Here is a 17330-nt window from a genome sequence, read left to right on the forward strand (position 1 = left end):
CATACTGGATGCAGGGTTTCTTCTCAAGAGATGTAGGATTCCTTTACAGAGGGAGGTAACACTTTTCTGGGTCTTCCTCTCTTGCTCCAGGCAGGTCAAAGCAGAGATTTCAAATGCCTGCTCATTGTGCGACTCATTGACTTTTTAAAGGGTCGAAAGTGAAAAAAACCTTCCTGAACATGGTCTCATGTCCAGACAGAGTCTCCCCCGTCAATCAAAAGCTGCTCTGAGGGAGGCCAAACCCCTATGGTTTCCTTGAAATTGTCTGCTTTCCTATCCTTGTAAAAGTTCAACTTCCTTTCAAAGCACCCATAAAGTTAAAGTTTTGTTGTGAACTTTATTTCAAAACATTGGAAGAATTCCAACTATTTGCAGGTCAGTATCCGCTGAGCAAAAAAATCCTTTTCTCTTTTTTTTTTAAACTCTCAGATTTTTGAGTTTTTCATACTAAATCAAAACTTTGTAACATGATGCAGATATGCAAATCAGACATGATCTAATTAAATGGAGGAGCAGGTTCAAGGGGCTGAATGTCCTGCACTTGTTCCTATGATATTGAAGATTACAGTATGTTGTGTCCTAGAATTGGAATGCGACGCATGCTGACAACTTGTTTTGTTTTGAGAAGGAACATGGTGAATAATGGAAAGGATAGTTGGTTACTAATTACCAAGCTTTCTGTAATCTCATAGTAATTGTCACTGAGTATGTAATGACAGTGGATTCTTGTCACTCTGTTTTCCCCATTTCATCTCTGGGTTTCCAAGAAATGCAAAATCTTGAAACCTTCGGTTGGCCCACTGTCAAACAGCCGGCTGTTCACACTGGAGGTTGACGTGGCTGCAGTGACGTTGCATGTTCAACTTGGTGTAAGAGGGATGTTGAAATAAACAGAACCAGAGCTCGTCACTTCCCAGAATGGCTCCAGAACTTTGTGTTGTAACCTGTGAAGGGTGGGTTGATTCCTTTCTCCTCTCTGAGATTGAAAGGAGTTTCTGCAACTAGTGTTGCTGCCACTGGCAGGCGGAGGAGGAGCTCCCCGTGGCAACTTGCTGCAGTCACCATTTAACCCTTCATGGCATGTTACAAAGCCCGAAGAAGGCCTGCTTTATATTCCACTCAGTTTTCTGACCTTTAGTCTCATTCCTTGCATGTGTGAGCCTAGATCACGTGATTGGGGGTGTTGATGGGAGATAGATGTATGCGTACACACGTGCAGGCATTCCAGCAGGAGTAAGCATTCAGGACCAGGAAAGGAGGACGGAAACTGACAATGCTGGAAATACCCAGCATCTTTATCTGAAGGAATCAAATCCCTCCATGGTCTCACTCCCCCATCTCTAACCTTATCCAGACCTACAACCCTCCCTAGCTCTGTAACCTCTATTCTTACAACCAATGTGGCTGGGTTTCAAATTTTGTTTGATTAAAGTATTTTGGGACATTTTACTTTGTTAAAAGTGCTGTATAACTGCATGCTGTTGTTAGTTAACTTACCTAGTCCTCTCTCACCTCGGAGCCCTAAGGCTAGTTGTCACGTTCCCACTTCTGGCCTGAATGAGATTGACTAACTCAGCAAAGACTGGGGAAACTGGGAAGAGGGCGATTAATCTGGGATCTTTTTCTTGCTCTTTGACTAGGTGGTGCATTTACACACTGAGGTATTGAATGATAACTAATTTCCAACATAAACCAAAACGTTCTATGAAGCAATAAAAGGGTGTGGCTTATACTGACGAGGTGATTTGTTCCCTGATTTTTTTTGACAGTTAGCTCTTGAGTGCTGAATTAAGACTTTTAAAAAGTGACCATGGTTTTATTTCTTTGTGCTAAATAGGAAAGCTGGATGTCTCTGCTTCCCTGCATCTGTGTGTGCGTCTGCTAGTTATAAAAATATGTCCCACTTATTGCAGGCAGTTTATTAGAGCCAGTGCTTCTCTCTGTCCATCTGATATGGTGGGTTGGGGGGGGACAGGTGGTATGTGTCTGTTTTCCACTTTCATTTACTCCCTCTGAGCAAGGAGTGCTCCCGTATTCTGGAGGGTGTGGGGGATGACTAATGTCTGTACTAAGCTCCATGTGCTAAAATAGGAAATGTGAGAAAATGCTTTTCTGGACTTCAGCCCTGTTCAGATTTGGATTGCTGATAACTCCGCCTACTGCAGTTTGATGTCCTCTTACTTGGCAAAAGTACAAGAAATAGGAGCAGAAGTGGACCATATTGCCCATCGAGCCTCCTCCGCCATTCAATCCGATCATGGCTGATCTTGGGCTTCAACTCCACTTTCCTGCCCGCTCCCCATGTCCCTTGATTCCCTGTGAGACCAAAAATCTATCCCAGCCTTCAATGTATTCAACAGTAGAGCATCCACAACCCTCTAGGGTAGAGAATTCCAAAGATTCACAACCCTTTGAGTATAGTAATTTCTCCTCATCTCAGTTCCTGGATGATCGGCCCCTTATCCTGAGACTGTGTCCCCGTGTTCTAGATTCCCCGACCAACGGAAACAATCTCTCAGCTCCTACCCTATCAAGCCCTTTCAGAAACCTGTAGGTCTCAATTATATCACCTATCATTCTTCTAAATACCAGAGAATAAAGGTCCAATTTACTCAGCCTCTCATCATAGGACAACCCCCTCATTCCAGGGACCAATTTAGTAAATCTTTGCTTCACCGCTTCCAGTGCAAGTATATCCTTTCCTAAATGTGGAGATCAAAACTGCACAAAGCCCTGTACAATTTTAGTAAGACTTCTTTATTCCTGTACTCCAATCCCATTGCAATAAAGGCCAACATGCCGTTTGCCTTCCTAATAGCCTGTTGCACCTGCATATATATTTTGTGTGGTCCTTGTACGAGTACATCCAAGTCTCTGAAAAAGAAACTGTCAATGGCAATGGCATCAGGCAATGAAACAAGCCACTTCTGTTTACCCTCTTTTGAAAGCATTTTCATCTTTGTGTCGCAGTCAGAAGGAACAATGATCTCTCTGCTGTTGCCAGTGTTCCCAAGAATCATGGGGAGAATTTCCAGAATTTCTTTTCATTCTTGGGATGCGGACGTCACTTGCAAGGCTGGCATTCATTGCCCATCCCACTGCCTCAGACGATGGTGGTGAGCTGCCTTCTGGAACTGCTGCAGTCCACGTGTTGTGGAGGTATTTTTTTGATGTAATTCAGTATCTTGCTGGGCCACTTCAGGGGGCATTTAAGTCAACTACTTTGGTTTGGGGACTGAAGTCACATACAGGTGAGAGCAGCAGGTTTCCTTCCCAAAAGGGATGATCTGACAATTCAAGGTTACTTTTCCTGATCCCAGCTTTTTTAAAAATTCATATTCTTAAACTACCCATGATAGGATTTGAATTTGCATTCTCTGGATTATTAGTCCAGGTCCCAGATTACTAGTCCACTATATTACCAGTAAAGTAATTAGTCCTACCTCCCCGTAATAAATAGATCAATCAATCAAAGAATAATACAACACAGAAGGAGGCCATTTGGCCCATTATGTCTGTGCTGCCCTTGGGTAGAGCTGTAATCTATTACCTCCCAACCTTCCAAACTTGTTACCTGATGTGTAAATGGCCTACCTGGAGTTGAATTTGCCCCTACAATGTTGGCAAGGTTTTAATTATTCTCCGAGATGTGGGCGTCACTGACTAGGCTAGTGTTTATTGCCCATCCCTTGTTGCCCCTTGGCTCGCCTTTTTGAACCACTGCAGTTCATGTGATGAAGATGTGCTGTTAGATGTGCAATTCCAGGATTATGACCCAAAGACAATGAAAGAATGACGATACATTTCCGAATTGGGATAGTGTGTGACTTAGATGTGGTAGTGTTCTCATGCAGCTGCTGCCCTTTTCCTTCTTGTCGGTGGAGATCACAAGTTGAATCTTTGGCCTTTGCTAACACAGTTGATGGTGTCTTAGCGTGAGCAGGGCACTGCAGTAAATCACAGCACTCCGGGTTGGGAGGGTAAAACCAGTCGCAGCATTTGGCTGTCCACTTCTCTTGTGTTTCTGTCTTTGTGGATAGCCAGTCAGTGATGCTTTGGCATGTTTCTGGGTGTGCTCCCACAGTGCTGTTTGAAGAGCAGGAAGTTTCTGCAATATCCTAGCTAACATAACCTCCCTCACCCACCAACACCAAAATACTGATTAACTGGTTCGTTGGCATCCTACGAAAGCTGATGGACCCGTAGCAAACAATCCATTTAGATGGGGTGCCTTCTTTTGGTGCACCTTTGTTGATGGCTGTGAAGGCCAATCCTTGAGAGGCAAGTTCTGCCACAAGTGCCACACGCAAAACTACCAAATTACGGTGTGAGTTGTTTTTGACATTGGTGCCTGTTGTCAAGCTGCTGTAACTGGTCATTTATTTATTTCTCTTTTCTTTGTGCAAAGTGACTGTCACATTAGCAATGTTACTTTCGTTGCACTTCAGAGAAATTTTTAAGATGTTACAAAAGTATAAAAATTGTGGATGCTGGAAATGTTGAATATAAACAGAAAAAGCTGGAAATACTCAGCAGGGATCTTAGAAGGCCACTTGGTCCATCGTATCTGTGTCAGCCGAAAAACGTCCACCCATTCTAATCCCACCTTCCAGCATTTGGTCTGTAGCCCTGCAGATTACGGCACTTGAGATGCCTATCCAGACAAGTTGAGGGTTTCTGCCTCAACTACCATTTCAGGCAGTGAGTTCCAGACGCCCACCACCCTCTGGGTGAAAATACTTTTCCTCATCTCCCCTCTAATCTTTCTGCCAATCACTTTAAATCTATGCCCCCTAGTTACTCACCACTCTGCTAAGGTAAATAGGCCCTTCACCTCCACTCTATCCAGGTCTCTTACAATTTTGTACATTTCAATCAGATCTCCCCTCAGCCTTCTCTGTTCCAAGGAGAACAACCCCAGCCTATCCAATCTTTCCTCATAGCTGCATTTTTCCAGTCCCAGCAACATTTTTGTAAATCTCCTCTGTACCCTCTCCAGTGCAAGTACATCCTTTCTGTACTGAGGTGACCAGAACTGCACACAGTACTCAAGTTGTGCCTAACCAATGATTTATACAGTTCCAGCATAAACTCACATAAGTTCTAAATTGGGGGAAGGCAAATTTTACGAAACTGAGAGGTGATCTGGTGAAAGTAAACTGGATACAGTTACTTGAAGGAAAATCAGTGGCAAACCAGTGGGAGGCATTCAAAAGCAAGATTCTATGAGCACAGTGTAGGCATGTCCCCACAAAGATAAAGGGTGGTAAGGCTAAATCTAGAGCCCCCTGAATATCTAGAGGCTTACAGGATAAGTTAAAGCAGAAAAAGAGAGCTTATGACGATCACAAAAAACTTAATACTTTAGAAAGCCTAGAGGAACATAGAAAGTGCAGCGGTGAAGTAAAAGGGAAATTAGAAAAGCAAAGAGAGGACATGTTTAGTTTTGTTTAGTTTAGAGATACAGCACTGAAACAGGCCCTTCAGCCCACCGAGTCTGTGCCGACCATCAACCACCCATTTATACTAATCCTACACTAATCCCATATTCCTATCACATCCCCACCTGTCCCTATATATTTCCCTACCACCTACCTATACTAGGGGCAATTTTATAATGGCCAATTAACCTATCAACCTGCAAGTCTTTGGCATGTGGGAGGAAACCGGAGGAAACCCACGCAGGCACAGGGGGAACTTGCAAACTCCGCACAGGCAGTACCCAGAATCGAACCCGGGTCCCTGGAGCTGTGAGGCTGCGGTGCTAACCACTGCGCCACTGTGCCGCCCCATGAAAAACTATTGGCAGGTAAAATCAAGGAAAAACCCAAAGATGTTTTATCAGTACATTAAGAGCAAGAGGATAACTAAGGAAAGGGTAGGGCCTATCGGAGATGTACAAGGGAACTTACATGGATGCAGAAAATGTGGGCAGGGTTCTTGATGAGTTTTTTGTCTCTGTCTTCACAAAGGGGAGGGTTGATGCAGACATTGTAGTAAAAGAGGAGGAGTGTGAAATATTAGATACGATTAGTATAATGAGAGAGGAAGTACTAGAGGGTCTGACATCCTTGAAAGTGGATAAATCGCCAGGGCCGGATGGATTGCATCACAGGTTGTAAAAGGAAGCCATGGAGGAAATGGCGGATGCTCTGAGGATCATCTTCAAATCCTCATTGGATACGGGCGAGGTGCCAGAGGATTGGAGGTCTGCGAACGCTATACCATTGTTTAAAAAGGGTGCAAGGGATAAGCCAAATAATTATAGGCCTGAAAGTCTGACCTCAGTGGTGGGTAAAGTATTAGAATCATTTCTGAGGCACAGGATACACTGCCACTTAGAAAGGCATAGATTGATCAGGGATAGTCAGCATGGATTTGTTAAGGGAAGGTCATGACTTCCTAATTTAATTCAATTCTTTGAGGAAGTAACAAGGAAGATTGATGAGGATAGTGCAGTGGATGTGGTCTACATGGATTTTAGTAAGGCATTTGACAAGGTCCCGCATGGCAGACTGGTCAGTAAAATGAAAACCCATGGGATACAGGGGTTTATGGCAGGTTGGATCCAAAATTGGCTCAGTGACAGGAAACAAAGGAATGTTTGCCTTTATTGGCTGAGGTATAGAATACAAAAGCAGGGATGTAATGCTGGAACTGTTTAAAAAGCTGGTTAGGCCACAGCTGGAGTATTGCATACAGTTCTGGTCACCACATTACAGGAAGGACATAATTGATCTGTAAAGTGTACAGAGGAGATTTACAAGAATGTTGCCAGGGCTTGAAAGTTGCAGGTATGAAGAATGATTGGATAGGTTAGGGTAGAACAAAGGAGTCTGAGGGGTGACTTAATTGAGGTGTACAGAATTATGAGGGGCCCAGATAGAGTAGACAGGAAGGACCTGTTTTCCCCCAGCGGAGAGGTCAATTAACAGGGGACACAGATTTAAGGTGATTGGTAAAAGGATTAGAGGGGACATGGGGGAAAAACTTTTGGACCCAGAGGGTGGTGGGCATCTGGAATTCACTGCCAGGAATGGTGGTGGAGGCAGAAACCCTTGATTCTTTTAACAGGTACCTGGACATGCACCTGAAGTCCTGAAACCTGCAAGGCTGTGGACCAGGTGCTGGTAGGTGGAATTAGATTGGGCAGCTAGTTTTTTTGGCTAGCGCAGACACGACGGGCTGAATGGCCTCCTTCTGTGCTGTAATTTTACTATGGTTCTAACCTCCCTGCTCTTATATTCTATACCTCAGCTAATAAAGGAAAGGATTCCATATGCCTTCTTAACCACCTTATCGACCTGTCCTGCTACCTTCAGGGATCTGTGAACATTTACTCCAAGGTTCCTCTCTCCCTCTACACCTCTCAGTATTTTCCCATTAATCTTGTGTTCCTTTGCCTTGTTTGACCTCCCCAAATATATCACCTGACACTTCTCTGAAGTTGAATTCCATTTGCCACTTTTCTGCCCATCTGACCAGACCATCAATATTTTCCTGTAGCCTACAGCTATCCTCCTCGCTAGCTACCACACGGGCAATCTTTGTGTCTGCAAACTTCTTGATTGTGCCCCCCCTCCCCCACATTTATGTCTAAATCATTAATATCTTTGGCCTCCTTGTCTCGAGAGACAATGGGTAAATGCCTAGAGGTGGTCACTGGTTTGTGGAGTGGCTATAAAGGCCAATTCTAGAGTGACAGACTCTTCCACAGGTGCTGCAGATAAAATTGGTTGTTGGGGCTGTTACACAGTTGGCTCTCTCCTTGCGCTTCTGTCTTTTTTCCTGCCAACTGCTAAGTCTCTTCGACTTGCCGCTCTTTAGCCCCGCCTTTATGGCTGTCCGCCAGCTCTGGCGATCACTGGCAACTGACTCCCACGACTTGTGATCAATGTCACAGAACTTCATGTCGCGTTTACAGACGTCTTTAAAGCGGAGACATGGACGGCCGGTGGGTCTGATACCAGTGGCGAGTTCGCTGTATAATATGTCCTTGAGGATCCTGCCATCTTCCATGCGATTCACATGGCCAAGCCATCTCAAGCGCCGCTGGCTCAGTAGGGTGTATATGCTGGGGATGTTGGCCACCTCGAGGACTTCTGCGTTGGAGATACGGTCCTGCCACCTGATGCCAAGGATTCTCCGGAGGCAGCGAAGATGGAATGAATTGAGACATCGCTCTTGGCTGACATACGTTGTCCAGGCCTCGCTGCCGTAGAGCAAGGTACTGAGGACACAGGCTTGATATACTCAGACTTTTGTGTTTCGTGTCAATGCGCCATTTTCCCACACCCTCTTGGCCAGTCTGGACATAGCAGCAGACGTCTTTCCCATGCGCTTGTTGATTTCTGCATCTAGAGACAGGTTACTGGTGATAGTTGAGCCTAGGTGGGTGAACTCTTGAACCACTTCCAGAGTGTGGTCGCCGATATTGATGGATGGAGCATTTCTGATGTCCTGTCCCATGATCATTTTCTTGAGGCTGATGGTTAGGCCAAATTCGTTGTAGGCAGCCGCAATCCTGTCCATGAGTCTCTGCAGCCACTCTTCTGTGTGAGATGTTAATGCAGCATCGTCAGCAAAGAGGAGTTCCCTGATGAGGGCCTTTCGTACTTTGGTCTTCGCTCTAAGACGGACAAGGTTGGACAGCCTGCCATCCGATCTTGTGTGGAGGAAAATTCCTTCTTCTGAAGACTTGAACGCATGTGAGAGCAGCAGGGAGAAGAGGATCCCAAACAGTGTAGGTGCGAGAACGCAGCCCTGTTTCACGCCACTCAGGATAGGAAAGGGGTCTGATGAGGCACCGCTATGCTGAATTGTGCCTTTCATATTGTCATGGAATGAGGTGATGATACTTAGTAGCTTTGGTGGACATCCGATCTTTGTTAGTAGTCTGAAGAGACTATGTCTGCTGACGAGGTCAAAGGCTTTGGTGAGATCTATGAAAGCAACGTAGAGGGGCATCTGTTGTTCGCGGCATTTCTCCTGTAGCTGCCGAAGGCAGAACAGCAAGTCAATGGTGGATCTTTCTGCTCGAAAGCCACACTGTGCCTCAGGGTAGACACACTCAGCCAGCTTCTGGAGTCTGTTTAAAGCGACTCGAGCGAAGACTTTCCCCACTATGCTGAGCAGGGAGATTCCACGGTAGTTGTTGCAGTCACCTCGGTTCCCCTTGTTCTTATAGAGGGTGAAGATATTGGCATCGCGCATGTCCTGTGGTACTGCTCCTGCATCCCAGCACAGGCAAAGCAGTTCATGTAGTGCTGAGAGTATAGCAGGCTTGGCACTCTTGATTATTTCAGGGGTAATGCCGTCCTTTCCAGGGGCTTTTCCATTGGCTAGAGAATCAATGGCATCACTGAGTTCCAATTTTGTTGGCTGTTCATCCAGCTCATCCATGACTGGCAGAGACTGGGCTGCATTGAGGGGGTATCAGTGACAACATTTTCCCTGGAGTACAGTTCTAGATAGTGCTCCACCTAGCGGTCCATTTACTTGCGTTGGTCAGTGATCCTGTACCCTGATTTAGACTTGGGGGGGGTGGAGGGCGATCTTCTTGATGGTTGGTCCAAAAGCTCTCAATGCCATCATACATTCCTCTGATGTTTCCGGTGTCAGAGGCCAGCTGAATACAACTGCATAGGTGTTGCCAGTAGTCATTTGCACAGCGCCTGGCTGCTTTAAGTGCTACGGATGTTAACTCGCTGGGGGCTTTCTTGTAGTTCAACAGTGCAATGCGCTTAGCGGTTATGACAGGTTCCAGCTCTTCAAAGTGAGATTGAAACCAGTCTGTATTCTGCTTCACACGTTTGCCAAAGGTGGCCATTGCTGAGTCATAGATGGCGTCTCTGATGCGGGCCCACTTGGTCTCTGCATCCCCTGTAGGAGTGTTTTGAAGGGCTTTTTCAAGTGAATTTAGAAACTTATGTAACAGCTGTGGATAAGAAATTCTGTTAGTGTTGACGCGCGAGCGGCCCTTCTGCTTGGAGTGATGTAGCTTCTTTGGTTTGAGTCTAACTTTGCTGCACACCGGGGAGTGATCGGTGTCTCATTAATGTACCGCAAAAAAAGGGGACCCAGTACTGAGCCCTGCGGAACGCCACTGGAAAGAACCCTTCAGTCGCAAAAACACCGGTCAACAATTACCCTTTGTTTCCTGCCATTGAGCCAATTTTGTATCCACCTTGCTGCATTTCCATGGATCAATTGGGATTTAATTTTTTTAATCAGTCTGCCATGAGAGATCTTTTTTTTTAGCGATACAGCACTGAAACAGGCCCTTTGGCCCACCGAGTCTGTGCCGACCATCAACCACCCATTTATACTAATCCTACACTAATCCCATATTCCTACCAAACATCCCCACCTGTCCCTATATTTCCCTACCACCTACCTATACGAGGGACAATTTATAATGGCCAACTTACCTATCAACCTGCAAGTCTTGTTAAAAGCCTTGCTAAAATCCATGTTGACCACGTCAACTACACTACCCTCATCTATCTTCCTTATTGCTTCTGGCAACATCTGTGGAGGAAGAAACAAAGTTCATGTTTCAGGTTGATGACTCTGTTCCCCGCACACAAACACATTTGATTCCTCCCCCAATAACCAGAAATGCTGACGCACTCATCCGCTCAAAATCTTGGCTGTGCCTTTGGCCCCAGTCTCTCAGTGGCTGTAAATGAAAGGACTCCGACTAATTGCATCTACTAGTCCTAATTTGTTGCTGCTGCGATTCAGCCCTTGTCAGTAGTGCGTGAAGAATAGTCTCTGTGAAACCATTTTTACGTTATGGGGCTAGTGCCTTAAGGCTGATCTTGGTGCTTTGATCAAAGAATAGATCCCAATTAGACCACTAGCAGGGAGTGAAGGGAGCCTTTCAAAGATATAAACACCTTACAGTGCTTTATTATTGTAATGAGTTCTTTTGGAAGTGCAGGATGATTCCACGCTGCACTGGGATAAACACTAGGGTTGGAGTTTTACAACTGCTGTTTCGCCCTGTTTACACTACTTTGTCAAAGGAGGTGGCGACGCCCCTGTATCTTAAGCAACGTCTGCTTTTACTGCTTATTGTAGCATTGTGGGTGGGAGGCACTCACTGTGCCTGTCACTAACATCTTCATCCAGAGAATGGTTAGAATATGGCACTCACTACCACAATGAGTGGCTGAGGTGCATCGCATTTAAGGGGAGGTACATGAAGTGGGGCGAAGGTTATGCTGATGTAAGATGGGAGGAGGCTCGTGTGAAGTATTGTGCTGAATGGTCTGGTTTTTTGTTGTAATAATTCTACGAAAACATCAGCATTTTTGAACTCTGCATGAATCTTGGGCAGCTGCCAACAATCCCGAATTAGTTTTGGTGGATTTACTAAGGTGTCTACAGAATATATTGCACTTGGTGCCATCAGATGCTGTACACCCCTGTGTTGGGAGGTCTTGGTACTAATTGTACTTCATTGGCTGTAAAGCATTTGGACGCCCTGTGGTCGTGGAAGGTGCTATAGAATTGCAAGTTTGTTCTTAAACGTAATATAAGGGAAGCTCAAATCATAAGGATCGGCTCCCTGCAATCATATAGCTAAGTCCAGTGATGACATGCCCATTAGTCCACTAACTTATCATGGACTAGAACTGAAACTGGCCGTGCTGATATTCTTGATGTTGAATACCAGGAGCATAATGAACGTTGTCTTTTTAAAAAAAAGAGTGCAGTATTTTGAAATATACATTTTTAACATTTGAAGTACTGAAGAATTCTTGAAGCACTCTAATGAAATCCACATTTTGATTTGAAAGTGTATGTTATGCAGATTTAATCATAATGACACCAATTTTCATGGGAACAGAAAGCTGCCTAGTGTTTTCCCAGAGTGTGCCTTACCAAGAATTACTTCCCCTGGGGCAGATTGTGTGTAGCGTAGCAGGTTTCGCAGAGCCCTTCCCACAGAGGCTGCCACCAGCTGGGCTAAATTTAACACAGAGGTCAGTACTGGGGGAAGCGAGGTTAACAATTCCTCGCTCGCAGACGGTGGCAAAATGTAACCAGGAGGTTCACGCCTGGAGCAGAGAGGCTGGCTCGTTGGAAGAATGTCTGAGCAACGAGGGTAGCCCCCTCTGGGCTAGAGGTGTCGGCCTTGTCTGCTGCTGAACTTTTGAGGAAAATAATTCACAGAAAAGTTTACTGACAACAGCAGCCAGTCTCCGTGTGAGATCGAAACATTGCCTATTTGCTCCAGTCAAGGGAGAAAGCGACAGTGAATAAACATCAGAGAATAGATTTTCCGCTTTGGGCACAATTGGATTAGGTTATAGTTCAAGTTTCCACTAAAATGCATTTGTATAAACGCAAATGTTAAATTTTCCACAAAGCAGTGCAATTGAGCAGCGTCATAGGATGTAGTTGTTTCTTTTTCCATTAAAAAGTGTTCCTTGATGCAATTGAGTGGTAACCTGGTGAATTTCATTAATACAGCTGAAAATGGGTTTCTCAGCAAAATTAATCATTTAGTAAGGGTCTTCAGTCCTCTACCATAATCTACATTTGTTTAAAATCCCCCAATCTTTTGCTGCAGATTCTCCCTGGATTGTGCTGATGTGACAAGTGCAAACTCTGTCCCCTGTTGTCTGTTGCAGTAATATATTCTAGATCACCTTGATTCTGTCTGCCTTCAGCAGACTGCAGTTGCTTTGAATAAACAGTTTCAAATGCTCCACTTCATGAAATAATAACAAAAAGCTGGAAATACTCAGCAAATCAGGGAGCATCTGTGGAGAGAGAAGCAGAGTTAACGTTTCAGGTCTGTGACCTTTCATCAGACTGGAGAACATAGGGCAGAGGGCAGCAGAGATTGAATAACAAAGCTGTCCTGGGACAAAGGCAAAGAGCGTATTAATGCTTGTGGTGAAAGACAAAGCATTAGTCCAGAGAGAGTGTTAATGGCAGAATCATGAGCAGTTCTGTCCACATGAAAAACAGCCACATGGTTAAAAAAGAAAATTAAAAAAAGAAAGATATAGGGAAAAGGCCAGACATGCTCTGAAATTATTGAACTCAATGTTCAGTCCACAAGGTTGTAGAGTGCCTAATTGAAAGATCAGGCGCTACTCCTCGAGCTTGCATTGATGTTCACTGGAACACTGGAGAAGGTCAAGGACAGAAACTTGGGCATGAGAGCAGGGGGGTGTGTTGAAATGGCAAGCACCGGAAGCTCAGAGTTATGCTTTCGGTATGAGCAGAGGTGTTCCGCAAAGCAGTCACCCACTCTGCGTTTGGCCTCCCCAATGCAGAGGCGACTGCATTGTGAGCAGCGAATATAGTATACTAAATTGAAGGAAGTACGAGTAAATCATTGCTGCACCTGGAAAAAATGTTTAGGATCTTGGATAGTGAGGAGAGAGGAGGTAAAAGGGCAGCTATTACACCTATTGTGATAGTGTGGGAAGGAGTCGGGGGTGATGCAAACTGGGGTGTCGTGGAGGGAATGATCCCTTCGGAATGCTGACGGGAGGAGATGATGTGTTTGGTGGTGACATCACGCTGGAGGTGGCAGAAATGGCGGTGGGTGGTCCTTTGGATGTGGAGGCTAGTGGGGTGGAAAGGGGAACTCTGTCGTGGTTCTGGTAGGGAGGGAGGGAAAGGGTGTGGGCAGAAGTACGGGAAATAGGTCGGACACGGTTGAGGGCCCTGTCAACCACAGTGGGGGAAATCCTTGGTTTTGGAAAAAGGAAGACATGTCAGAAGCGATGTTGTGGAAAGTTGCATCTCCACTTTATGACCAGTTTTCTTCGAATCATGTAGCACAGATGGAGTCTCTTCAGCCCGTTGAACCTGTGCCGGTTCTTTGAAAGAACTATTCAATTAGTCCTACTCTTTCCTCAGAGCCCTGCAAATTTTTCCGTTGTAAGTAGACATCTAATTCCCTTTCGAAAGTTACTATTCTATATATTTGCTTCCACCACCCTTTCAGGCAATACATTCCAGCTCATAACAATTTTGGTGTTTCTTAGGAGGATGGTGCGGTTGTCGCTAGAGTTCCCATGTTTATTGATTTTTAAAAAAAATTACTGAAAACTTTGACTAATTGCCCTGAATCACCAGAGCTGTGAGCAGAGACTAAACTTTTGCTGTTTGATTCATTGAATTCCAGATATTTGCTGTCCTAACCACTTAAACAGGACAGTGCAGTCTGATAGTTGATGAACCCAACTCTTTAATTAACCAGTGCTCCCAAAATAAAGCAACCTCTTCTTGATTTGGGGTTTAATTGCTTTGAGTTTCCGGATATCAGTGATGGTCTCTGGGAATACTGACTGCTTCCTAATACGATAGAAAAAAAAATACTATACCAAATCTCATTGTCCAGATGCAAATGCATTAAAATTGGACAGTTTGTGTGTTTAATGACAAGATTGATCTTTTCAGGAGACTGGGAGCTTTGGCATGCTGCTCCCCTGTGTGTATGAATCCAGTAACTAACACCGATGCTTTGTGCTTTACTGTAAGTAAAAGGTGTTTTCCTCTAAATGTGTTTTTTTTCCTCTCATCAATTTTCTCCCCTTTTGCTGGGTAAATTTTTGCAGACAGTAAGTATCCTGCACAGCCTCATCCAAATGGCCCTTAAGATTTATGAGCCTTGTGGTGAGGTGACCATGTTGTTTAAGGCTGGGTCCAAGCCCATTCGTATCATAGTCTGACATTCACCCCTGCTGTAGGCTTACAGCTGGGGATGGTCAGGGCTGGGATCCTCGCTTGCAATTTTTTTTTTTTTTGAGTCTTCCAAGCACAGGAAGATGCAGTGCTTCCTATTTCCATCCTAGGCAAGATCAACTAACCTTACACCATCTGGAGGGTGAGGGAGGTGTTTCAAGAAGTTTATATATAGAATAACAGATATCTGGGAGTGAATTACAGGCTTGAATCTAGTTGAGCGGTTTGGGTGCTTAATATATAATAGATACCCGGCAGTGAGTTACAGACTGGAATCAAGGTTACAACATTAGCAGAGATTGGGCAGTTACTAGTTTAGAGCAATATAGCATCTAGTGGTGGTACAGTACATAAGTGAGTACCTGTTTGTTGTCCTGTATAATACAACAGCTAAATAAACTGGAAATTGTAGTAAACTTGGATTGGATCCAGGAGGTCAAAGTCCTTTTAATGGAAAATGTCATATGCAGTCTGCATTAAACTGCACGTACTGCACACACAATTCTAATGGCGTCGTCAGTTGTGATCCTCCCTGTGGTTGTTGACTCTGATTCCCTGTTGAGGCTCGCATCTGAACAATGGTCAGTCACATGGGTGAGGTACTAGAAGGCAGCTGGTGTCTGTGGAGGGAAACCATCCCTCAGCATGAGGGTAGGAAATGGAAAAAAAAGTGGGAGAGGGGCAACCTGACCTGGAAGACATCCAGAACTAATTCAATTGCACTGAATGAATAGAGCAGCTGATTTTAAATGCCGTTTGTTTTGATGTCTTACAGCACTTACGTCATGGCTGTGTGGCATACTAATGGCATTGTGTGTGCTGAATAGTTGTGTATGACGTGGTTCTGCATGGACCTAATTCCAGCTCTTTTTCACAAAACAGTTTATTTTGTTGTTGCTTGTTTATCATACCCATACAATACAACACACATTCACTTTGTCTATCCTACATACCTGACAGTGTCTTTGCTCATCTCCATTAGCTCTCAGTCTCCTATGATGTTCACCTCAAAATGCTCATACAATATTGCGAATGTTGAAACTCTGAAATAAAACAGAAAATGTTGGAAAGACTCAGCAGATTAGACGGTAACTGTGGCGGGAGAAAAGAGTTAACGTTTCAGGCTGATCATCTTTCATCAGAACTGGAAAAAGTTAGAGATGTAACAGGTTTTAAGCCAGTACAGAGGGAGGGAAAGGGGGAGTGGGGGTGGGGGAAGAACAGAAGGGAAAAAAGTACAAAAAATTGGGTGAAAGGTAGGAGAGATTAAATGACAAAAGGGATGAGTTACAAGGCAAAAGTAGATGGTAATTCAGCACCTCTGGAAGAGATGTAAATAGAAAAGCAGAATCATTATCAGCTGCTGCCCAAAAAAGTGGGGCATAGATTACAAGCTGAAATTGTTGACTCCAGAAGGCTGTAAAGTGCCTGATCAAAAAAATGAGGTGCTGTTCCTTGAGTTTACATTGAGCTCAGTGGAGCAGTGTAGGAGGATGGAGACAAAGAGTTCAGAGTGGCAGTGAGGCGGAGAATTGAAATCACAGGTGACCGAAAGCTCAGGGTCACACCTGTGGACTGAATGGAGATGTTCTGCAAAGCGGTCATCCAATCTGCATTTGGTCTCCCCACTGTAGAGGAGACCACATTGTGAGCAACGAATACAGTACAACAAATCGAAAGAAGTATGAGTAAATCACTTTCACCTGGATGGTGGGAACGGAGGAGATACAGAGGAAGATGTTTAATCTCCTGTGCTTGAAGGGGAAGGTGCCATGGGAAGGGGAGTGTTCTTGGGGGGTGGGGGGGGGGGGGGGGTGGGTGGTTGGTGATTGAGGAGTGGCTCAGTCTGTTACAGAGAGAAAAGCTCTTCCTATAATTTCACTCTAATATCTCTGTGATCATCTTCAACCTTGCAAGCCAGTGTGCGCCTCTGGAGCCAAAACAGTCCTTCACTCTGGGAATTCTCTTGCTACCTCTTTCCCACCTTCAAAGTCTTTCCCCTGCCCCCGCCCAATAAGAGGATAGGAGAAAAAAGTTTTCCTTTTATTCATGGGACGTAGGTATTGCTGGCAAGGCCAGCATTTATTGCCCATCCCTAGTTACCCTCGAGAAGGTGGTGGTGAGCCATCTTTCTCGAATGCAGCTGAGTGACTTGCTAGGCTATTTCAGAGGGAGTTGAGTTAACCACATTGCTGTCGGACTGGAGTTGCATGTAGGCCAGACTGAGTAAGGAAGGCAGATTTCCTTCCCTAAAGGATGGATTTTTAAGTCAATCCAGTAGTTGGGAAGAAAACTGAGCCTGACACGGATTTTATAATGAGTGGCCCATGTATACACAGCTTAAAAAAAAATCTTCAGTTGTAGTTCCTTTCCAGGCAATTTCACTTGCTGAGGAGACCTGTGCCATAACTAATCTAATGGGTGATGCTGTCCCAGGGGAGGAATGGAAACACAACAGTAGTTGTTGGGCTTTGCATGGAAGTGCTCTCCCTGATGAGAGAGTCTAGCAAGTAATTAATAACTGTAATTACAAACAACATTCATAAAGCTGTTGCTGAACAATATTGAGAGCAGTGAAGAGAGCCCAACAGTGGCTAACCTCTTGTTTGAGG

The 17330-nt window shown here is 44.7% G+C and overlaps 1 protein-coding gene across 2 annotated transcripts in view; it reads left to right on the forward strand.

Moving 5' to 3' along the window:
• LOC137373561 (transcription factor IIIB 90 kDa subunit-like) overlaps positions 1 to 17330 on the forward strand; it is a 436816-nt gene that overhangs the window by 116268 nt on the left and 303218 nt on the right. The window lies entirely within an intron of this gene.

The sequence above is a fragment of the Heterodontus francisci genome, chromosome 9, assembly GCF_036365525.1.
Source record: "Heterodontus francisci isolate sHetFra1 chromosome 9, sHetFra1.hap1, whole genome shotgun sequence".
Classification (NCBI taxonomy): Eukaryota; Metazoa; Chordata; class Chondrichthyes; order Heterodontiformes; family Heterodontidae; genus Heterodontus; species Heterodontus francisci.